This window comes from Piliocolobus tephrosceles, chromosome 7 (genome assembly GCF_002776525.5).
Source record: "Piliocolobus tephrosceles isolate RC106 chromosome 7, ASM277652v3, whole genome shotgun sequence".
Lineage (NCBI taxonomy): Eukaryota > Metazoa > Chordata > Mammalia > Primates > Cercopithecidae > Piliocolobus > Piliocolobus tephrosceles.
Window position 1 is genome coordinate 79,525,342 of NC_045440.1, and position 23,615 is coordinate 79,548,956.

At 35.2% G+C, this 23,615-nt stretch overlaps 1 protein-coding gene across 2 annotated transcripts in view; it reads left to right on the forward strand.

Moving 5' to 3' along the window:
- PKIA (cAMP-dependent protein kinase inhibitor alpha) overlaps positions 1-23,615 on the forward strand; it is an 88,709-nt gene that overhangs the window by 49,062 nt on the left and 16,032 nt on the right. For both annotated transcript variants that reach the window (XM_023227802.1, XM_023227801.1), the window contains exon 2: positions 7,251-7,379. The gene's annotated coding sequence lies outside the window, so the exon portion shown is untranslated. The remainder of the gene's footprint in view (positions 1-7,250; positions 7,380-23,615) is intronic.

The following is a 23,615-nucleotide window of genomic DNA, read 5'->3' on the forward strand; positions in this document are numbered from 1 at the left end:
TGTCTTCTTAGTCTAAACCTGAAAGATCCTTAATATTCACCCATATGAGAAATAATTATGCATAGTTAGAAGCTCCTAAATTATTTGTTAAGGATACCTGGCAGTGCTCTTGCTATTTCTCAGAAGCCCTTTATTGAAGTTTCTCTCTTCCGCTTTCTCTTACACCTATACACACAACCCTAAAGTAATTAGGGTTTTTTTTATGAGGATTGCGGGTATAATATTTATAGTTTCTTTTACAGGGCCAGATACAAAGCAGGCACTCGTTGTATGGTTAGTAATGTTATCACTTTTCTGTTATTATTTATGTCTTCATTTTCCTGACTGTGAGTTCCCATAAGGAAATACAATTTCCACTGCATAGAGTAACACCTGTTATCTGGAGAGATTTTAATTGAGCTCATTACTCAAAAAAAAAAAAAAAAACCAACAGATCAGTTGTTTGCCTTTTGTGTTTGCCTTACATCAGTGTTCAATAAAGACTTAATTATTTAGTTATTAAGTTCTACTTTTTGAGAAAGTAGAACAAATTGATATGGTAAAAGAGATGAGAGAACTGTCCACGGAAAAAAAGGATCAACTCACTTATGTGCACAAAGTCCGCCTTAGGAGAACTGCTGTTTTGAAAAACACAAAGGAAAAGTGTAAAAATGTATTGAGTAAGTTATAGTAATTATTTTTAAGAGCTAAGCACAAAATTTCCTGTTGATTTACATATTTGGTACAAACAAAAATCATATGAAATTAGTCATATTAAGATAGAATCTTGAGCTACAAACACATAGTCTAATTTATGAAACATGTCTTTGTTGACTGATAAAAAGTAAGATGGTGAGTGATCTCTGAGTAGCAGAAGGCAAAGAGAAAAATAGCCTTTTCTACATTATATTGTACTTCTGGGTAAAATGTTTCATAAATCTAGCTACAAAGCTATATGTTATATAGCTTTTAGGTACCTGCTGTGTCAAAGATTTCCCCTGTGGAGATCAGATTGTGCCAAGGAAGGGATTTGTAAAAGTAATACATATGCCAATATCATTGGCAACCACGAGTGCTAGCAAAGTGAGCCTTCAATTCACATTGATAAGCATACTATCCTGTAGTATCATTTCCTTGTGAGTTTTCTGTTTTGGAAAAGGTGAGTAAAAAATGTATTTTTAAAAAGGCTTTATAGACAGAAATAACAATACATCATTTTGAAAACATAAAATACTTTAGCTAAAGTTTCTACAGCATCTTGCATTAATATTTCACCGTACATTAGACATTGCCTACCGCCAATGTTTATGGTAATCGTTGCCCTCTGAAGTGGAATCATGCCCATGGCAAACATTAATCTTAAAGAAAATTAAACACAGAAAAGAAATTTAGCATTTAAAGACAGTCTGCTTTGATTTACTCAGTGAGTTCTTCCAAAAACATGTTACCAAGAATTATTGCTTATTGAATTGGAATTACGAACCATTTTAGAGTTATTTAGTTTTTTCTTCAACATCAATATCGGTGAGGTAAAGCAAACTCAAATATTTATTGGGGACTGCAGAAACACAATCATAAAACAAGAAAACACTTGACTTTTTAAATAAACTTTATATTTTAAAACAGTTTTAATTCAGAAAATTTGCAAGTATAGTATAGAGATTTCTCATATATACTATGCCCATTTTTCTCTATTATTAACAACTTATATTAGTATGTTACTTTTGTTTCAACTAGTGAACAAATATTGATATATTATCATTAACTGAAGTTCATACTTTCGTCATGATTCCTAGATTTTTACTTGATCATGTCACATTGGTGTTCCAGGATTCCATCAGATACTGTATTACATTTAGTTGTCATGTTTCCTTAGGTTCCTTAGTTGTGACAATTTCTTGTACTTTCCTTATTTTTGAAGACTTCGACAATTTTTGATAATACTGGTCAGGTATTTTGTACGATGCCCCACTGCTAAAATGTGTCTTATGCTTCTCTCAAGATTGGGAGTGTGCTTTTAAGGAAGACCACAGAGGTAAAGGGCCATTTCATCAACATGACTTATGACTGCTGATGTCAACCTTGATCACCTGGCTGAGGTAGTGGTCATCAGGTTTCTTCACTGTAACGTTTCTCTTTTTTTCTCTTTCTGTATTATACTCTGGAAGGAAATCACTATGCTAAGCCAACAATAAGAAGCAGAGTTATGTTCCCCCTCCTTAGGGTAGAATAGCTACATAAGCTATTTGGAAGTTTTCTGCACTGGAGACTTATCTATCCTGCAGCCATTTATTTATTTAGTCACTTGTTTATACCAGTAAGCATCTGTGGACATTAATTTTATACTTGGGGTTATATACCACTTTATTTTGTTGCTCAGATTGTTCCATCTTAACCATTATAAACTCTTTCAGTGGTTCCTGGGCTTCTTTGACATGGCTCAATCATTGTGGGTTTTAAAAATCACTTCCTTAATTTCTCACACTACAAGAAGGTCTATTTCCATCCTTTATTTTTCTTGCCCTGGTTCTAGAATTGGTCCTTTCTCCAGGAAGCTCTAGTTCCTTTACTGGGGAGTGGTATTAGCACCAAGATCTGGGTGCTATGTTTGCTCATTGTTACTGGGGTGTCATTATTTCTAGGTTGTCTTAGCTGAGTGAAGAGATATGTGTATGTATACTAACAATGTGTATACACATGTCTATACTTTTGTATGTATGTTTCTATGCATATGTACATTAAGCTAAGGATGAGTTTATATTAATGTCTCCAACCCTAATCTATTACCTCATGAATCAGTCTAGCCTTCCTTATCTATAAATTTCACCTTCAACAGAACACTTTACTTCTACAAGTGTGAAAATCAAATCGTAATAACTTTGTTAACCCTTGGGAAGCCATTTGTCTAGCAGAATAATTCCTAAAGGGCATGGTGTATATTGTCAAACTTCAATTTATAGCCAGCAGCAGTTTTTAACGTTAATAGACCTCCATAATTCTGGTTGTGATAAGATGGAGTAGCTGCATTTCTCCCAGGTCTTTTCATTTACCACTAAAACCCTGAAATGAATACAATATATAAGCATAGGAGGCACTGAATAGTGAAAATTGGAAGGCAGACTTACTTCAGGACTTAAGAAATGACACGGCAATTAGTTCCCTGTTTTCTTATTGCCTCTCGCATAGCTCAGACAGGGCACCACAGGAGCCTCCAATCCATAACCAATAGACACAGACAAAAAAAGCTCCAAGAAAACTCTGTGCTTCTTAGCCAAAGTATGAGAAAATAGATTTCCGACAACAGAAAACCTTTCTGGCAGTATGTACACTTCTCCAGCCAAACACTAATGAAACCATAGGTCATGGTTACACCCATGACCCATAACTTTTATTTCAGAGGGACCAGGTAAAGAGTTGATTGTGCATACCACCCTAATCTTGCCCTTCACAAGCAGGCAGCACTCTGGTGTGGTTCAGTGGCGAGCTGAGCCTCCACCCCACCCATCAGGAAGGAGACTTAAGGAGATCATGCCAGACAGAGCTTATTACAAATGGACTCCCTGCACACAGCCATGTTGTCCAGTGGGGAACTAAGCCCCCACCTCTCCTTGCCATCAGCAACAGGCTGTTGCAAGTTGGGGGTAGGAAGCACTGTACTTTCCTTCAAAACCTGGGGTCAGGGGAGACCAGTGAGGAGCTAAGCCTCTACATACACCTAACACCAATAGGATAGAATTAAGGTAGTGTAAAGAAAGAGAGTTGACACTTCATTTCCCTCTGCCATGGTTCAGGGGGCCTGTTACAGTGCTGACCCTCCATTCCCATTTGGAGGCAACAACGTGATATGAGTAGTCCCATTCTCCTTGGGACGGTGTCAACAAGGCCAAAGACAGAGCTAAACTTCTACCTCATCTGTCTGCAGTAAGGCCGTGTGAATCAGCATTCCTCTGTTGCCAGTGTGGTATCAGCAGGGCCCAGTGGAACCTGTACATTCCCACCCTTGTACCTTTCATGCTACACCCCAGTATAGGGGAACCTCCTGCTAAAAATAATAATAAGTTAAAATAAGATTCAGAGTCATATAACACTCATAATATTCACAATACAGTTGAAAACTACTCATTATACCAAGAACCAGGGAATCACAAAATGAATGAAAAAAAATTATGGTCAGCACACACTAACACCGAGATAAATCAGTTGTTGAAATTACCTGACAGGGATTTTAAATAAGATATCACATAAATGTTTCAAAAACCAGTTATGTATTTCTTGAAATAAATGAAAAAATAGAAAGTATAAGCAACAAAATAGATGTTATAAAATAAAAACAAGTAAAAAAAAAATAGAGCTGACAAATACAATAACCAAAATAAAAACCTTTGTTGAGCAGGCTCAGGAGTAGAGTGGAGATGACAAAGCATAATATCAGTGACTTCAAGATCAGATCAATAGAATTTACCAAACCTGAAAAACAGAGAGGAAAACATAGGCTTAGTGAAGAAGTGGGCAGGATCTCAGGAACCTGTGAACAAAAAATAAAAAAATAACATCCATATCATCAAACTCCCAGAATGAAAACAGAGAGCCAGTGAGATGGAAAAATTATCTGAAGAAATAATGACAGAACAGTCCCCCAAACTGGCAAAAGACGTAAACATACAGATTCACTGTACTAAGCAAAACTCAAATAGGGTAGACACAAAGATATTCATGCCAAGGCACATCATAATTGAACTTCTGAAATGTAAAGAGAAAGGAAAAAAGTCTGCAAAGCAGACAGAGAGAAGCAATGCATTACTTGCAGAGAAACACCAATTCAAGTGACAGCAGATTTCGGATCTGAAACTATGGATGTCAGAAGTATTGGCATAACATTCCTCCAGTACTGAAAGCAAAGAACTGCCATGCACAAACTTCATACCCAGTTTCTTCTTTGGCTTATATTAATGGACTCTTAACTAATCTTTCTGTGTCTAGGATTGCAACTACCCTTCTCCAACAATCAAGCCCCAGTATTTCCAAAGTGACCTGTCTAAAACAAACATCTGATCATGTTATGCAAGTAAAGCTTTCTATCTTCTTCTAACTTGAACTTTTCTGTTAAAAATCATTCAGTGGCTTTCTGTCTTCCTTAGAATTAAATTCCACATCCTTTTCATACATACACAAACCATTCTTTATCTGGCTGCTACCATACTCTCTGTTTTCTTCTTTTTTTACACCCCTATAAGCACTCTTTATACCGGTTGTATATGGCATTTATTTCTATTCTGTTCCTTAACCAATTTCTTTCTTTCTACTGTGAATTTGTCGTCTCTTTGACTCAAAAATTTCCCTCTCCTTCACATTACACATCCATCTCCAGTACTGCCTTCTACAGGAAGACCTGCAAATAACACTCACTTATTATTGGTCCACAGAATGAATTAACACTCTGCTCTCTTTTCCATTGCACTATGTAATAATTTGTACTACCTGGATGCCCCAATAAAGTAAATTATTGATGGTGAGATAATGATTTTAAGAAAGGTTACACTGATGTCTAACTTAATCCTTGATATACATTAGGTGTTCAGTGAGTGTTAAATGAGTGATGAATTAATGGTCAACTTGAAATCTTAATTTTTCCTTTTTTTTTTTAACTAGGACTGTATCAAAGATACAACATTTTTTAGGAGATTAGAGACTTAGGAACTTTGATTTGATTTAATAGAGGAAATTGTTATCAATGCATTAGTACTTAATTACCTCAAAAGAAAACTGTCAACCCAGGAACTAAAGTTTATCCACTTGGACTTGCAAGATAACCTTTAATACCTCAATGCCACTGTATCTGATGCTGTCAGAGGCCGCCTACATCTCCCCTTACACTCAGCATTCCAGTGCATACTGATAGAATTGTGCCATCACCTGCAAACATCTCTTTAGGGCAGGCCAGAAGTGTGCAGGAGATAACATATGTGGTTGAAACTTTCAACCCATGACAGAGTGGATTTGGAATATGAACACTTCGGCTTTCCCACCCACGGGTAGGGATAACCCTGAGGAATGTTCTGCAGGGTTTCACAGAACTCCTCTGAGGGACTTGTAACAGTTCCCCCCAAGAGTAACCTGTTCAATGCTGTGCCTCTCTTGGCTTTCTTTCATGCCTCTATTCTCAATTCCCACTCTACTCCTGAGTTTCCTTGCTCACTTCCCAGGAATGGTTTGAATTCAAATTCTTTTCTCAGGCTCTGCTTCTGAGGGAGATCAGTCTCAGACAATCCCAAATCACTTCTAGTCTCCTAATAGCCCAATGTTCCTTTCAGGGCCAACACTGGTACAGATGCTGAAGGCTGGCTCATGGTCTGTCTCTCCTAGATCCTAATGTTTTCAAACAGATGGAAAAGAATATGACATTAAAGATAGAAAAAATGTATATGAGAACGGCCAAGAAGTGGAGGGAATGAGAGATCGTGTCATTTGTTTTCCATAAATGATGAATGATAGTATAGAATTTGTGAACAGATGGTCTATAACAGGTATGAGTATAATTTGAGAAGGTTACTCCTTAGTCACCCAGAAGTCTGCTATTATTGTTTCAGAATCACAGTGTTGGAACTTATTGCATAATTTGCTTCACTTTACCCTAATATCCATCTTTCTAAATCTGTCCATCTTTCTAAATCTCTAAGTAGTAGTCAACAGATTTGTTCTCTCCCACCATCTCATCACAAGAAAAGCTACACACACACACAATTTTGTGTGTGATGGCAAAGCTTAAACAGACATTAAAAGTCTCTGCAAAATATCTTTCAACAAATTTCAATGTTTATGAATAATTAGTTTAGTCCAATTAATTTTTTGAAGATCTAAGTGAAGATGGAAGAGAAATCTAGATGAAGACTGAAGAACGGAAGTGAATATTTTAAAAAGACAGAAAACTTGCCTTTTTTGCCCTCTACATCACTGACTAGTAGTCAACAGATTTATTCTTTCTCCACCACCCCATCAGAACAAAAGCTACACACAGACACACACACACACACAATTAATTAACAGAGACTAACCAGGACTCTTTTGAAGACTCCTTGACTTGAAATCCCAAAATGCAACCTATACTCGCATCACGTGTTTGTCCTGTGAGAATTCATACTTGTAAACTATAAAATTTCCTGAAGTTGTGATACTGTTCAAAAGATGGATGCTTGAACATTTGCTTAAAATTTTTAAAAAGTGAAACTTATATGTACAGATAATTTCCCTTTCTCTTGCTATCTCCATTTCAGTTTCCTGACTTTCTGAGAAGCCCTGGTTTCCCCAAAGAAGCGATTTCTGATAGAAATCTGAAGGTCATCTCCGAGAAAAAAGAGATCTACTATAGTCAATGAATTAAAGACAAGAAGGTTTCCAATCAGGTAGGAACACTAATTCTCAAACACTTAATTACCTTAAAAGAAGTATGCTGAGAACTGGCTATGGTATGACTGTCTGAAAAAATAGGTATCTAATCTACCCTGCAAGGAACCTGTTCACAATCCCCTTGGTGGTTGTGATGTTTATCTGACAAAACCTTGGAGGGAAACTCATACAGTAACAGCACGGGATGCTTTTTTCTATTTTTAGCTTGTTGTTACTAAGTACACTTAGTGAGCTCCATGCCTGTGGTTTAATCCCAGGAGGTTAGGCCTGTGGAGCAGCAGATTAACCCTTTCAGCGTTTTCTTTTAAAACAAATCATTTTCATAGGCTGTCTCCATGATCCTCTATGAAGGTCACGAAAATTATGGGTCATGATGCCATTTAGTTCTATAAGAGAAACAGTCCTAATGAACGATGTGAGGAAGTCGTCTTGGTTCCTATGGGGCACTTCTCATCTTGGTCTTGGGACAATCAAAGTGAGCGCATATAGAGAGTTGGCAGGGAGGTGAATGGAGCATGAGAAAGGGGAGCTCTGTTTTCATTTATCTATGCACGTCAGCATCCCACTGAGAATTTTCTTTTCATTTGCAATTTAAGACCAACACTTGGGGCAAAAGGACATTCCATTTTATGGAAAGAAAAGAAAAAGATAGCAGTAACATCATAATCAGTGGCTTATCTTCTCATTTGCAGTTTTATTAATATATACTTACTAATGTATGTATATTTAGCACAGCACTTTATCCCTAGTCAGTACTCAAAATGAAGACACATAATGAATAGTGGATGAATGAAGGAAAAAAGTTTGTCCTTGTATTGCTTTGTGTGTTGGCTTCTGTAGTCTCAGAACCCAGCACTATAACTAACACATAAAATGTAGGCCATAAAACTTTTTGAATGAATGAATAAGTCCCCATGATTCTAAGGACAATTATAAGACCAACACAAAACACATATTTGCCAAGGTCTATGACAGAAGTATCTGTGACATGAAAGCCTGAATCTGAGTCTGCTGATATAGCTGACCATTTTTCTAGTTCTGAGACTGCTTTTTAATAATTTACGTGTTATCTTTTACATTTAGGCATAGTACCTTCATTAGATTTACTATTCAATGATTTGGCCTTGGGGAGAAAATCCATCAGATAAATTTCTTAACTATATTACTTGCAAACTTCTTTTTTTCAAATTTATAACTGATACAGTAATTGTACATATTTATGGAGTATAGTGTGATGTTTAATGCATGTATACATTGTATAATGATCAAATCAGGGTAAATGGCATATCCATTTATCCAGGGTAAATGGCAAAATAATCTATGAAACAAACCCCTATGACATGAGTTTACCTATATAATAACCTGCACATGTACCACTGAACCTAAAATAAAAGTTTAAAAAGTTAACCAAAATGTAAAAAAAAAAAAAAGGATAAAGGAAAGTTAGTTATTTCTAACTTTTCAAAGTAACCTATACGACTACATTTTAAGCATTTATTATTTCTTTGTGGTGATAACATTCAGAATCTTCTCTTCTAGCTATCTTGAAATATACAATACATTGTTATTTGCTATAGTCACCCACTGTAAAACATATTTGTTAGAGCATTTTTATAATGACACAGTTAAGGGCAATTTCAGAATCACTAGCTGCTAAAATTGTTGTGTATACTTTTCCATGGGTAGTACAGCTGCAGCAGCTATTTCTCTACATTCTGCTGTTGCTATCTCCTGCGTTTCCAAGAGAGAACAAAATCCATTTCATTAAAGAAGGAAATGTAAAATTTAGCATAATCCAGTTACCACAAAACCAAAACACTCACACACACTCTCCCAGGTGTGAAAGTGAACTAGTGATCTAAAATAGCACCCTGAAACTCGTTTCAAAATGAGAGGACATTTACTCATATTTGATTATTTTATTCTTTTATTAATTATGATATTCAGATATACTTACTAATAACAATTCTGTATTGTTAGATGGAGCATTAACTATGTACCATTTTTGTCTTTGTATGTACTTATCAGTGAGCTATGAGATTGCCTCCCACACCTTATTCTTTTCCTGCATTCTCTTGGGAACAGGAGAAGTAGCTATCAGTTGTTTTTAAAATTTCTACACAGCTGAAAGACTAGTATCACTTAAACAAAGATAGAAAATTGCCCCAAAGTAGGGAGCTTCATTAGGTAGCATAAAGGTCTCACGTGAGAAAGGAATAATTTCTTTTCTCAGCTGAAAGGTCTCTGAGTACAAAATATTCATAAATCAAGATATCTGTGGTTTTGGGTTAGATCTCCATCTCTACAGTTAATGTCTAAGGGTTATCTTCGGTGACCAGGAAATTTTTATTTTAAAAACATTATTATATAGTATTTGATACATGCAAAGTAATGCATGCAGATCTGTTGTATGTAAGTTATGAAATGTAATAAAAATAAACTCTTGCAAACACACCACCAAAACTAAGAACTAGAATCAACACTGCTGAATCTTTCTTGTGGTTTTCTCTGGTTCTTTTTTTTTCTGTCATAAAGAGCGTAATTCTGCTCTTGGTTTTATATTAACATTCATTTAATTTTTATGTATTTTTTACTAAGTATGGTTTGTTTTGTGTTTTATAAAATTGGCATCATGCTTTATGTAACCGTTTGCTTTTTTTCACTCAACATTTATTATGTTTCTAAGGTATACCTATTTTGTTTTAGCTAGCATTTATTCGTTGTTACCACTATATAATACTATGTTGTATAAATGTAAAAAATGTGTGTATTATCCTGTTGATGTTATTTGAGTGATTTTGGATCTATTATTAACAATATTTTATGAGCATGTATTTTAATATCTCTTGTTACACACATGTAAGATTTATCTTAACGTGTATAACTAAGATTAGAACTGCTGGGTAATTGGGAATTTGAATATTCAGCTTTAAAAGATAATGCCAAAATGTTTTTCAAAGTTACTGAATCAAGTTGCAGTCCTATGATTCTACAGCCTCACCAGATAGATCAGCCAATCTAGTTAGCATAAAACCTCAATTGATCTTTGTGCTGGTTTGCTAGGGCTTCCATAACAAAATACCACAGAGTCTGTGGATTCAATAACAGACTTTATTTTTACACAGGTCTGGAGGTTAGAAGTCCAGAAAGGTGTTGGCAGGTTTAGTTTCTCCTGAGGCCTCTCTCCTTTACTTGGAGACTACTGCCTTCCTGCTATGTCATTGCGTGGCTTTTTCCCTGTTTGCATGCATCCCTGGAGTCTTTTTCTTCTTATAAGGAATCCAGTCATAATGGATTAGAGCCTCACGCTTAAGACCTTATTTAACCTAAATGACTTCTTTAAAGAGCCTATCTCCAAATGCAGTCAACTGAGGACTGAGGCTTCAACATATGAATATCTGGGGAACATAATTCAGTCTCTAATAGTTTTAGTTTGCATTTCTCTAATTACCAATAGGTTGAAAATCTTTTCATCTGTTTAATAGTCACTATGTTTCCTATTCTGGAAAATTGTGAAGAATATCTTATTTTCATTTTCTATTTATCTTTTCATACTTATTTCTCATTGTTATCAAGTTAAATAGGTTTTTAGAGCTTGAGCTTATATCTACCATCATGCTAATGTTACCTGTTAATAAGAGTCAATTTTCTTAACAAAGAAGAATAAATGTAAAAAGGTTTTAAATGTTGTAGGTCAGCTCTGTTCCATAGAAGTTTCTGTGATAATGGGAATGTTCTCAGTGCTGTCTAACACTGTATCCATTAGCCTTGTTTTTTTTTGAAAAAATAAATGTAAATTAAATTAAATTAAATTAAAATTTTAATACCTGGGTCAAACTAGGCTACATTTTAAGGGTTCAGAAGCCACATGTGGCTAATGAGTGAACTGTGCAGCTTTAGATGTTAGATAATGGACCTCTACTGTCCCAGAATTTTGTCTTTGACAATGGCATAGTGAGATATTTTATGTAACAGTTATTCTGTCATTAAAAAGAAAAGTTAACTACCATTAGACTCAGCAATCACATTACTGGCTATATACCCTAGAGGAATATAAATCATTCTATTATAAAGACACGTGCATGCAAATGTTCTTTGCAGCACCATTCACAATAGCAAAAACATGGAATCAACCTAACTGCCCATCAGTGATAGACTGGACAAAGAAAATATGGTACATATACAACATGGAATACTATGTAGCCATAAAAAAGAATGAAGTAATGTCTTTTGTGGGGACATGGATGGAGCTGGAGGCCATCATCCTTAGCAGACTAATTCAAAAGGAGAAAACCAAATACCATATGTTCTCACTTATAAGTGGAAGCTAAATGATGAGAATTCCTGAACACAAAGAAGGGAACAACAGACACTGGGGCCTTTTGAGGGTAGAGCGTGGAAGGAGTGGGAGGAGCAGAAAAGATAACTATTGGGTACTAGGCTTAGTACCTGGGTGGCAAAATAATCTATGAAACAAACCCCTATGACATGAGTTTACCTATATAATAACCTGCACATGTACCACTGAACCTAAAATAAAAGTTTAAAAAGTTAACCAAAATGTAAAAAAAAAAAAAAAGGATAAAGGAAAGTTAGTTATTTCTAACTTTTCAAAGTAACCTATACGACTACAATTTATAGGGCTGATAAGCCCCTTTTTAGTCATTTTATAGATGACTTATAGATGATTGAAAGATATTCCAGTGTGTTCAAGTAATAAATAATACTCAGTAATCAGAAAACCTGAGTCTTAGTCTTCACCCATAAAAATGAACCATGTGAATTCAAGTAAGTCATTTTATATGTAAACTTTATTCTGATTCTAAAATTGTTATGATCTTTTATAAAATAATGTTTCACTTTTGACAAGTCACAAGCCTATAAAGGTTTTAAAATCTATTTTAAAATTATGAAGACTCAAATATTTTCCCCTGAATTTGATATTAAACTGTAATCATTCATCTTCACTTACAGCTTGCTGTAGCTGCAGTTAATAGAAAGACAAAATATTATGTCTTAACATTGTGTACTTGTATGTTAAATGAACACTTTTCTTTAAAATCATGTTCTACCTAAATTCTTGATGCCTTTTTCACATTTCCAGTTCCTATGTTGTTACAATCAATCACTTGTAATAGAAAAAAAAAAAAAAATCATTCTTTTTTTCTGTTTGCTAAAAGCTCTCTTTAGAATATCAAGTTTTAAGTTATTAATACAACAAACTTTGGAAAATAAGCTCTCATAATTTCCAACATTAATGCTTTGTTTGACTGGATTTTAGAACACCATACTCTCATAGTTTTCTTCCTTTTTCACTTCACATTTCTTTCTGGTCTCCTTTGTGATGCCTCCATTTCTTAGTGTTTATTGCTAGAGTGCCCTAAAACTCATTCCTGGCCCTCTACAGTTTTCTGTCTGTGCACATGAGTTTTATTCTGCCATCGCTTCAATAGGCAGATGACTATGACTCCCAAATTTATACCTCTAGCCTTCACCACTCACCTAAGCTTGAGACTCATAATTTCCATTTCCTACTAAATATCTCTACTTTATATATCACAGACACTTCAGAATTAGCAAATACTATGAAATAGTTTACTTTTTTCTATCACTTTCACTCCAACTGTTTCCATCTCCGTAACTCATCCATTTGCTCAAGTCAAAAGCTTTGTATTCATCCTTAAACTTTCTCTTTCCCACAGTTTCTGCATCTAGTTCATGAGAAACTCTTCCACCTCTAACTTTAAAATCTATCCTGAATCCCTCTACCTCTCACCGTCTTCACCCTACTGCAAGCCACCATTGCTTGCTTCACCTAGTGCAACAGGCAGTCTCTTACAGGATCTTCCTCCTTCCCCTCTTGCCACAACCCTTCTAGTTTATAACCAGTACAATAGCCAGAATAATCTTCCAAAGAAATTTAAACCAGGTAACATTACTGTCCAAAACCCTGGCTCCCATCACTTTTAAAATAAACATTAAACTGCCTTCTTTGACCTACATGGCCTTAGTCAATGTTCCTTCTGCCTTACTGTCCAAACTCATTTACCACTTTCCCCCTCACACACTCACCTCTAGAATGTTTTTCCCTAAAAGACTTTTCCAGCATCAAGACCTTTGCACTTGTTATTTTCTGAACCTGGAAGACCTGTAAGATTCCTCAAAATAAGATCTCAGAAGATAGTTGCATTTTCATTTTGTGGAGACATTTGGTGAGAGACATTTTGCAAGAGATAGATACATTTTACTTTGGAGGGTATTTACACATTTAGCCATGAGCAAGTTTATTGAATAACAAATACAAAAATGATAGAGTGAAGGTGTGTATTTTAAAGAGAGAATTTGAAGAATTGTAGGCATGTGAGTTACACCATGGCCTCAATATTTAATGCATGAGAATCACCTGAGGTGAGTTCCAGACAACCATTTCCACCCATAAAGATTCTGAACAGGAAATCAAGAAGGCCTGGGGACCTGCCTTTTGACAAGGTCTTCAGGTGATTCTGCTGCATATGGTTTTACAGACAACCCTTTGAGAAATACCAAGCTGGTATATTTGTTCAGATAAACATGGGCTGGTGCAGAGCACCAATGGTATGCAATTGACCAGCACATTATATGAATCCTGAGTGGCCAAAGATGAAGAGGATCCAATAAATACCACTACAGATACTATCCCAAGCACTCTTGGCATGGAGACATGAAAATCCATTCACAGACATGAACTGTTAATCATTGAATTTTGCTATATAATTTTTTAAGTTTGAGGTATTAAAATATTTAGATAAATATTATAAATTTTGTCACACATTTTATTGCTATAAATGATGCATACATATGTCATAATTATAAAGATACAGAGCATATAGATATAGATATGTAAAGAGTATGTAATCTAGGCTTAATTATTTAGCTGATACTGCATATTGTCTTTATAACTTCCTAAAGAACCACTTCTAATATTTTTAGGAAAAAATATTGTTTTTCTCCATTCTTTACCACTTTCCTTTCCTCATCCTCTTCCTTGTCCTTTCCCTTCTTAAACAATTTAGTCCAAAAGCCATTCGATGAGGCCTAGTAAGCCTTTGACACCATGGGCAGGGTGGTTATACAGGGAATTGAAATGGTTGGGCATTGGCTATTAAAGCCCAAGAAGTAGAAGGAGGGTGTCTGCATGGAGGAGCCTAGTGTGAGATACTGAAAGTTATTGGAGGGAGAGGGGCATCTACATGGGGGAGTGGCCACAGCAACCACTCAGTACAGATAATTATAGTCTGTGCTAGGTGGGGAGAATGTTGTATGGGGTAAAAAAGTGGTAGCAAAAATAATTTGTTAAAATACAGGGAGATTGATCTAGTAAGTGAGAATATTAAAGATGAAGGTAATCAGTATTTCTCATTGTCTGAGGAGGAAGTTAAAGTATAATATAGGCAAAAGCTAGAATGAACTCTGGTGCTGGATGAAAATGGGGGAATGAAAGTGTTGGTTTTCAATATATATAGCAAATATAGAATTAAACATAGATGTAAAGTATATATGTGCATGACTATAATGTAGATGAAGTTGTTTTCACATGTATGTACGTATGCCTACATACACATAAATCCCATAGCTCAGTCTATTGCAGAGGCCTGGGGCAGCTATTCCCCAATAGCAATGAGCACACCTAGAGTCCAGATCTTGGTGTCTAGATACAATTCTCCTATTGAAGGAACCAGAGCTTTCTGGAGAAATGTCTGATTCAGAGCAGAGAAAGCATAAGATGACCCTAGAACACATACTGTTCCAAGAATTAAGAAACATATCAAAGAATGATGGAGAGATGTCAAAGGACACATTGACCAAATTGAAGGAATTTCCCCTGGGCAAATCTTGAACAGTCTGAGCGTCAAAATAAGTAATAATAGAAACTCGTTATAGTTAATTTAATAAAATGGTCAGTGAGTTTATATCAGTATAAATAAATTGAATACATTATGTTTGGTGAGAAATAGGATATTTACATAAGCACAAAGTATCTTGCCACAAAATGTATTAATGTTAAAAAAAGAAATAAATAACTTTACAGTGGAGAAGACTGGCACCTTTTAATCAAATGAGTAAAATTAGTATCCCAATAAGGGTACAAATTAAAAGTTTGCCCAAGTTGTCTATTGATAGAATGTGGTGAGAATAGAGCTTCACTGTGATTTTCCTGCCAAAGAACACATCTTCTGAATCTAATCATGAGACAAACACAAACAGCTAAATCCTACAAAATAACTAGTCTGTATCTTTAAAGGTTTTAAGGGTATGAATTTCGAGGGAAATCCAAGAAAAATTACCAGATAAAAGAAATTAAGAGAGGACAACTCAATGAAATGTGATTTTAGGCTAATCCTTTTGTTATTAAGGGCCTTATTGGGATAATTGACAAAATTTAAACAAGTCTGAGGTTTAGACAGTACTATAGTAATGTATCAGTATTAATTGTCAGATTTTCTTGTTAATAGTTGGATATGTTTGTAGGAAGTGTTTGGGGTTGAGAGCTTACTCTCAAACGGCTTGAGAAATAAACCATTTTTACTGTATTTTTTACTGTCATTTCAACGTTTCTGTGTGAGATTGTATTTAAAAAATTAAGAACAAAAGACAAGTCATCCTTGAGTCAGATAATCTTTCTTTAGGCAGCTAGTATAGTTAAAAGCTGTTTACAATGCTAGTCAGCTTCTAGCCTAGTGGTGCTAATCTCTCTTGCTAATGCCATGTAATTCCAGAAACATTTCTTTCTTTTTTTTCTTTTTTTCTTTTTCTTTTTTTTTTTTTTTTTTTGAGGCTTTGGGATTTTTTTTGCTAATGATGTTTGTATTAATCCATTCTCACACTGCTATAAGGACATACCCAGGACTGGGTAATTTATGAAGGAAAGAGGTTTAATTGAGTCACAGTTCCACATTGCTGGGGAGGCCTCAGGAAACTTAAAATCATGGTGGAAGGCACCTCTTCACAGGGTAGCAGGAGAGAGAATGAGTGCAAGCAGGGGAAATGCCCAACACTTTTCAAACCATCAGATCTTGTGAGTACTCAACATTACAAGAACAGCATGGGGGGAACCACCCCCACAATTCAGTTACCTCCCTCTTGATCCCTCCTACAACACGTGAGGATTATGGGATTACAATGGAAGATGTGATTTGGGTGGGGACACAAAGCCAAACTGTGGCAATGTTTTTTACTCTACAAACATCTATAAAATTAGTAAAGTTCTCTCTATTACAATAAAATCAACAAGATTCATAAGAATGAAAATAAGTTCTTCAAGAATTTTATGTATTTCTACCTGCATTCAAATTGGAATAAATAGGCATGAAATTCATAAGAAAAACATACCATAAGAAGCATTCACACTCACAAACTCAAAACAGTTGAACATGTTTACCCTGTAAGAGGGCGATGATAAAACAGCAGGGTGACAACTATATGTCCGAACAGAAATGCGACCTTTTAAATCATCCATGTCAGGCCAGGTAACAACTGGGCAATTCAAACAAATTTTTAAAAACTTCCTGTTTTCAATGATTTCTTAAATCCACACTTAGAAAAATGAAAAACTTGTCTTTAACTCTCAGAATCCTGGGCAGTTATTAGTTAAAGCAAAGCTGTTGTCCTATTGGCCTATACCTGGTTATAAATAGCAGCAAGACATGAGAACACCCAGGGACACTGAATGGGCTTTCTAAATATAGTTTTTTCTTACTTGAAAGGCCTTTTAGAAGAATACCATACTTCATGAAAACTTGCCCTTTATGAAGAGCACACAGACACTAAGGTCAGCAATTTTTAGACCTCAAAAAGTTTTGAAATATTTCTTTAGTTTGAGAATCCACATTTTGGAACCATGAAAACTGAAGTGCAGAGAAATTAATATTTTTCCCAGCATCAGATGGCAAGCAAGTACTGTAAAAATTATGGCATTGAATCCCCTGTCTTCTAATCAGTTGAATGAAGCTTGTAACAGATTGCAGTAACTGCTTATTTTCATTGCCCTCAACACTACGTTCCTTCTATGCCTCATCTATCTTGCTTTTGTGAGAGGGATGATAGTATTACCTGCAAGTATTAGCTGTGAGAAACATTTTTCAATTTTACTTTTTTGTAACTCACTCTTGAAATGCTGTTTCTGTATTAAAAATTTGTGAGAGCATTTTCCTTTCATCTTTAAATGACTCTGCTTGCATTTGCATTCTCTTACAGGTGAACTACTGTGTAACACTAGTATAAAAACACATTTTAGTAGAGGAGATTATAGTTGGAGACAATAAGGTGGGGACTGGAGTTGTCATACCTTAGAGGGAGATGGGAGAGAGAGATAATGTTGGCTGGACCTAATCTATTCTAGCCTTCCTTAACCTATTTATGACTAGTGTTCCATTATTGGAACGCTAAACTTGTGGGAGTCATTTACATCCCACTGCTCAAGGTCTTCACCAAAGTCTGATTTTTCACAAAGAAATTTGCAACATCTGGCATCAATGGGTTAATTGAAGTCCCAGAGTGATTTCTGTTGTTTGCATTGCCACAGGCGAGGGAATACAGAAAGCAACAAGATTTTCGTGTTTTTCCATTTCACATTAATTTCCTAGGGATTTCTATAAGACTTAAAAAATATATGTAAAACAGCTTACCTTTAACTTTCCCCTACTCATTTGCATTTTAACATGTTGATAAGTAGCATTTAAACTCAATAGTTATGCTTAACCCTGTTCTATAATTTCTAAAAGTACTAGGAAGAATGAGTGTGTGTGTGTGTGTGTGTGTGCTGCCTTTGCAACCAATAAAATAAAGTTCTCAGTTGAAAAACAACTATTATCATGTAGATAATAATCAGATTTGATAGTGGGGCCAGCCATTGGTAAGTTTTAATAGTCACCCTAGGTGACTTATATATGCAGCTGGTGGAACATCTCTATTCAGATGAAGCACTTAGATGGAAGTATAGCCAAGCAAGGCTATAATTTCACATCTGAAACCTGTTTTATCCTGAGTCATTTGCACAGTGCTTATTCTATGTGTTTATAGTGTCTTTGGTTGTGTTATAAATTATTAAAAGTTGGTGTGAATTAAAGAAGTAACATGCAATGATTAAAGCCTAGAAGATAAGCACCAGATCTTCTAATTATCACTCAAATGAGTTTGGTTGACACAAAATATTATGGGAATTAGACACAAACATTGTTAATGCATAATGCTGAAATAAAAAATCTTATGTAAATATGAAAGACATTCCAACTTGTACCACAAGGTAATGAATTCAAGCATTTTTATTTTTAAGTATTTACTTTGTACACTGAATTGTGCATAAAACACTTTTCTAAAATTTAGAGTGCAAACTAGAAAATATAAATCTCAAGTAGTTTATATTGCAGTCAAAGGAAAGATTTTGAGATCCTTAATGTATCAGTTCACAGAAACCTCTTCATCAGATGGATTGGTATTTATTTGTTATAATTAATGTTTACCATTTTAAATAGTTTCTTCAATATTCCTGGTAATGGAATAGAGTCATAATAATAATTTCTAGTCTTGATAATAGAGTCAGTAGTAGAGTTGCTCATATTGATTGTAATTTTGATAATATACAACATGTCGTGAGTTTTCCAGATAACAACTTGTCTCTTGGCCAAAATAAATACACATATTATTTATCTTGTTACCTTATAAAATTTTTTTATTTTATTAATATAGTGATTTGATCACGTCTTTTCGCTAATATTTAAAAATAGTTCAGTGGATAATCTCATTTTGAACTGTCTACTGATTGCTATATTCTTTATATATTTTCTATATATGGGTATATTTCTCATTAGCCAAATTAATACTTTCTTATTTACACTTACATTTAAATCACATTTCTGTTCTTCAGCATTTTCTTTTCTCTAGAGCCTATTCTACTGACTTAAAATAGCCTGAAAAATTTGAAAATTCTATTTAAAACAAGTGTATGAAAAATCTTTGAAATAACTTATAACAGTGTCAGAGAAAAAGAGGATTACACATTGTACTGAAAAGCGTGCCATTAATAAAAAGATTAACAAAAAATTCTAACAACATTCAGACAGGTAATAGCAATGAAAAACACTAATTATGATACTGAACAATTACATTTGCAAAAAATGCTATATAGGAAATTGGCATCTGCAGAGAAGATATTATACATTGGCAGTGATTATGTATAGATTTAAAATATGTTGAAACATGGTCATGGCAACTCTTTTTCTTTTTGGCTGAAAAGAGGCATATTGAAGTGCTTAAGCATTTTTTCAGTAGGAATAGATATTTAGACACTACAGAAAATGCTTGCAGAATAGCAGATATTAACATGTGTATGAAATATGTGTTTTTAATTAACGCATTTTCATTCATTCAGAAAAGATCACCGAGTTTAACTTAAATGTAGCATTGTGACATTAAAATGGCATTCTTAGACTTTCCATATTGATGTTCCTTTTGCCTTCACCAAACAGCACTGGCCTCTCATTTATCCAAGTTAGAAATCTAGACGCAATTCTAAAATTTGTCAACCTAGAATCCCCTACCTTCATGCTTCCCACTCAATAAATCACTAATTTCTAACTCTCCTGTTTCACCAGGCAGTCTGCTCCACTGTACCCCTGCTCTCTTATTCTCAGGGCCTAGCATCTCTGCCTCAACCTGCCAATCGAAGTCACTTCTAGTTGATTATGAGCAGGACCATTTTTAAGCTTTCCTCCATCCTGGGCAATTGCACTTTTGAAAGCTCCACACTACATTGTATCAAATATGTTAAAATGTACCAAATCACATATTTAATATAATTTATTACATAACTAAGTAGGAGATGCATTTCATGAGTTGTAATATTAGTGCTGATAATATTAAATAAACATACTTTTAATCTCAATTTTGCATTTTAAAAAATATTTTGGAAGCCTTTTTTTAGGTGTCAATATTTGTGTAGGTCTTTCTCAAACTCATAGTCTCTAGAGAGTGTGCTTTTACTATCACAAGGCAAAACAGCCCTGACAGTGAGTTAACTGAATATGAGGACCATCACCTGGATAATTACACCAGATTTGTGGGAGATGGAATAGGAAGTGTTTGTAGAACAAATACAGAAATCAAGAAAAAGATGGTGGTGTCATTAATACTCTGCATAGCAGATCATAATATTCAAAACCCAGATGCTGTTGAGATATCAATAGACTGTCACCCTATGGAGTAATACGTCAAAACATAATGTAAACTACTTACATATTTAAAAAGAAATATTGATAGCAAGCCATTAACAGAAAATGAAGTAAGTTTATACCCCAATGCAAATATTGGAAAATGGTAACTGTAAACGGTTAAATCACCTACTAGTTTCATGACTTAAGATTTCTAAACCTTTATTATTTAATCTTTAAAAGTGAAATAATGAGAATACTATTTGGAGAGAGTTGTTAAGAAATTTAAATTATATAATCCATATACAAAGAGTGTGTATCTGGCACATATGTGATATTTATTTTTGTTATTGCTATTATTCATAAGGCACTATTAAATCGTAGCAGTTTTGTTATTCTTACGGTCAGTATTATATCTTGGAACAGACCAGAAAATGTTACCGAGCTTGACTGGATCCTTTTTGTGATTTTAAAGATGAAAAGTTAATATAAGTTATTTTGAGAACTGTGTCAGTGTTCTAAACTCCTTTGAAAATCTAAATATTTATTTAACATAGAAGGAAAAGTCATAGATAAATGAGAGGTTATAGATTTTAAAAGTATCTTTCTTCCTTAGACTCTTACAGAGCCAGTTAAGAAAAAGATAAAATAAATAATTTGGCAAGTGTTATATAACAAAGAACAGCACCAGCCCCAGGGCCCTTAATGCGTTTGTGATTTTGATGTGAATAAACCCTGGTCCCCTTTCTGACGTCAGTACTGCCGCTGACTGGGTAAGACATTGGTCAAGTCGATTAACCTCTCGCTGCTTTCGTTTCTTCTTTTGTAATGTGCAGGTAATATTACTTGTCACTTGCCAACCAGCAGTACCTCTGCAGCTAATTGACTGTCTCAGCAGGGGTATTGCAAAGATTAGCAGATAAATGATTTATAATCCCTTTGAAATATTAAATAAATGAATAAATGATATAAAAAGCCCTAACAAGAGAACAGAACAAATTATTCTATGTTTTAATTTGCTACTTCATCATATATATTTGATAAAAAACTTAACAGAGGGAGCCATCAACAAAGTGAAAATAGGTTATGTTTGGACGAACGGAGGCAAGATGGTGCACTTCCGGGTTCTTCATCCCCACCCCCAACTCTTCCCGCGCGCGCGAAAATGCAGCCGGCGCCCAGGGAGGGTGCAGACCAACTGGGCATGCGCCAGGTGACGTCAATCCGAAGAGACCAAGATTTACCTGGTCGCACCTGCGGAACGCCCCTGACACGCCCATGCCCCACCTATTGCCCTCCCACTCCTAGAAAAGCCGCTCTCCGCCATTGAGCCACGCAGCCTTCTCACAGCCCCGGCGGCCTTCTTGCAGCCCCACTCCTGTCGGGATGTCGGGACTGTGGGAAGTCTGTCCGAGAGCCCCACCGCGGGGGGGACTCTGCTGGCCTCCTTTGCCGGAGGCCGACAGACTTCTCCCGCACACCTTAGGTTACTAAAATAAACCAGCAGTTTTGCTGTTACACTTGCCTACCCGCTGGTTCTTTTGCGCCCGCTCGGCTGGTCTTAAAAAAACAAGACAGGTTAGATTACTCGGGACTCTAGGTGCTTTCTATTGCTGTTATTTTAAACAGTATTTTGTTATAATTGTGAATATAAGAAAAGAAAGTGCTAGAGATCATAATTGCATTTATCTTCTTAAGTTCATAAAAAATATTTTATTAGACAGGAAAATGAACTGGGTAAGAATAAGGACACAAGCTCTCTTAGCCTAGTTTTACTATGAACAACTGTATGACCTCGATCAAGTTACTTAAACAAGGAGGATCTTGAGTAAGATAATCAAGAATAATCTACACAATATGTTATGTGGATTTAGGAACAAAATACAAAACTCTGTGCCATATGTTGCAGTGGATTTGAAAATCAAAGATCCAGAAATATAATATAAAGAGGTCAACGTGAAAATAATAAATTCTCATATAAGACAGAATTAAATCAATACGATAACAAAGTTATTTATTCTACCTGGAGATGGAGAAAGAGTGTAACTGGAAAGATGAAAAAGGTTGAGAAGACCAACAGGAGAATACCAAGAGTATTACATGTGCTGCTGTGATTGGACCTTATTATGAACAGGAGGGATACTGTGAGAAACGAGGCTAGTAAAGTAGATGGCTTCAAACTCTTAAGGACCATCAAAAAATTGAACTATGTTTTGTGGGTTCCTAGGAACAACTGAGGATTTTTTGAGTACTATATATGTTATTATAAAGTTAATTCTGCTGACCCTTTAAAGGGTAAATTGGAGAGGATTTAGGTAAGTTGAATTGTTAGCCTACAGTTGCAACAGTCAAGAAAGAGATGATGAAGGTTGTTGCCAGAAGAATGGAATGAAGAATATTTAAGAGAGATTGAATAGATGGAATTAACTACTGAGGTTTGAGAAATTATTGGATGTGAAGAATTAGTGAGAGGGAGTAATTGAATACGATTCTGAGATTTCTATTATTGATACCTGAGAAAATAGTGGAGATATAAACAAAATAATAGAAAGAATGAACAGTTTTGTGAGTAGAGGTGGAGATGAAGAAAGCAAGAGATCCCATTTTGAACATACTGAATTTGAGATTTTAAAGACATCCATAGTGGAGTATTTAATAGTCAGTAGAAATTCTCTAGTGAAGCTTTAAAAAAAATCAGGCCCCAGAATTATAGATTTGAGTAGCATCATTTTACAGGTGACAGTTAAGGTTATTAGGGTAAATGGGATTACCAGAAAGAGCATAAAAAACAAAAAGGAGAATAAAGATTTATTTTAAGAGATAAGTAGTGGGTAAAACAAGAAGTACAGAAAGATTATAAAGCAACCAAAAGACTACAGTAACTACGGCAGCCAAGGGAGAAGAACATTTCAAAAAGAAAAAAAAGACCAGGCGTGGTGGCTCACACATGTAATCCCAACACTTTGGAAGGCCGAGGTGGGTGGATCACCTGAGGTCAGGAGTTCGAGGCCAGCCTGACCAACATGGAGCAACCTCATCTCTACCAAA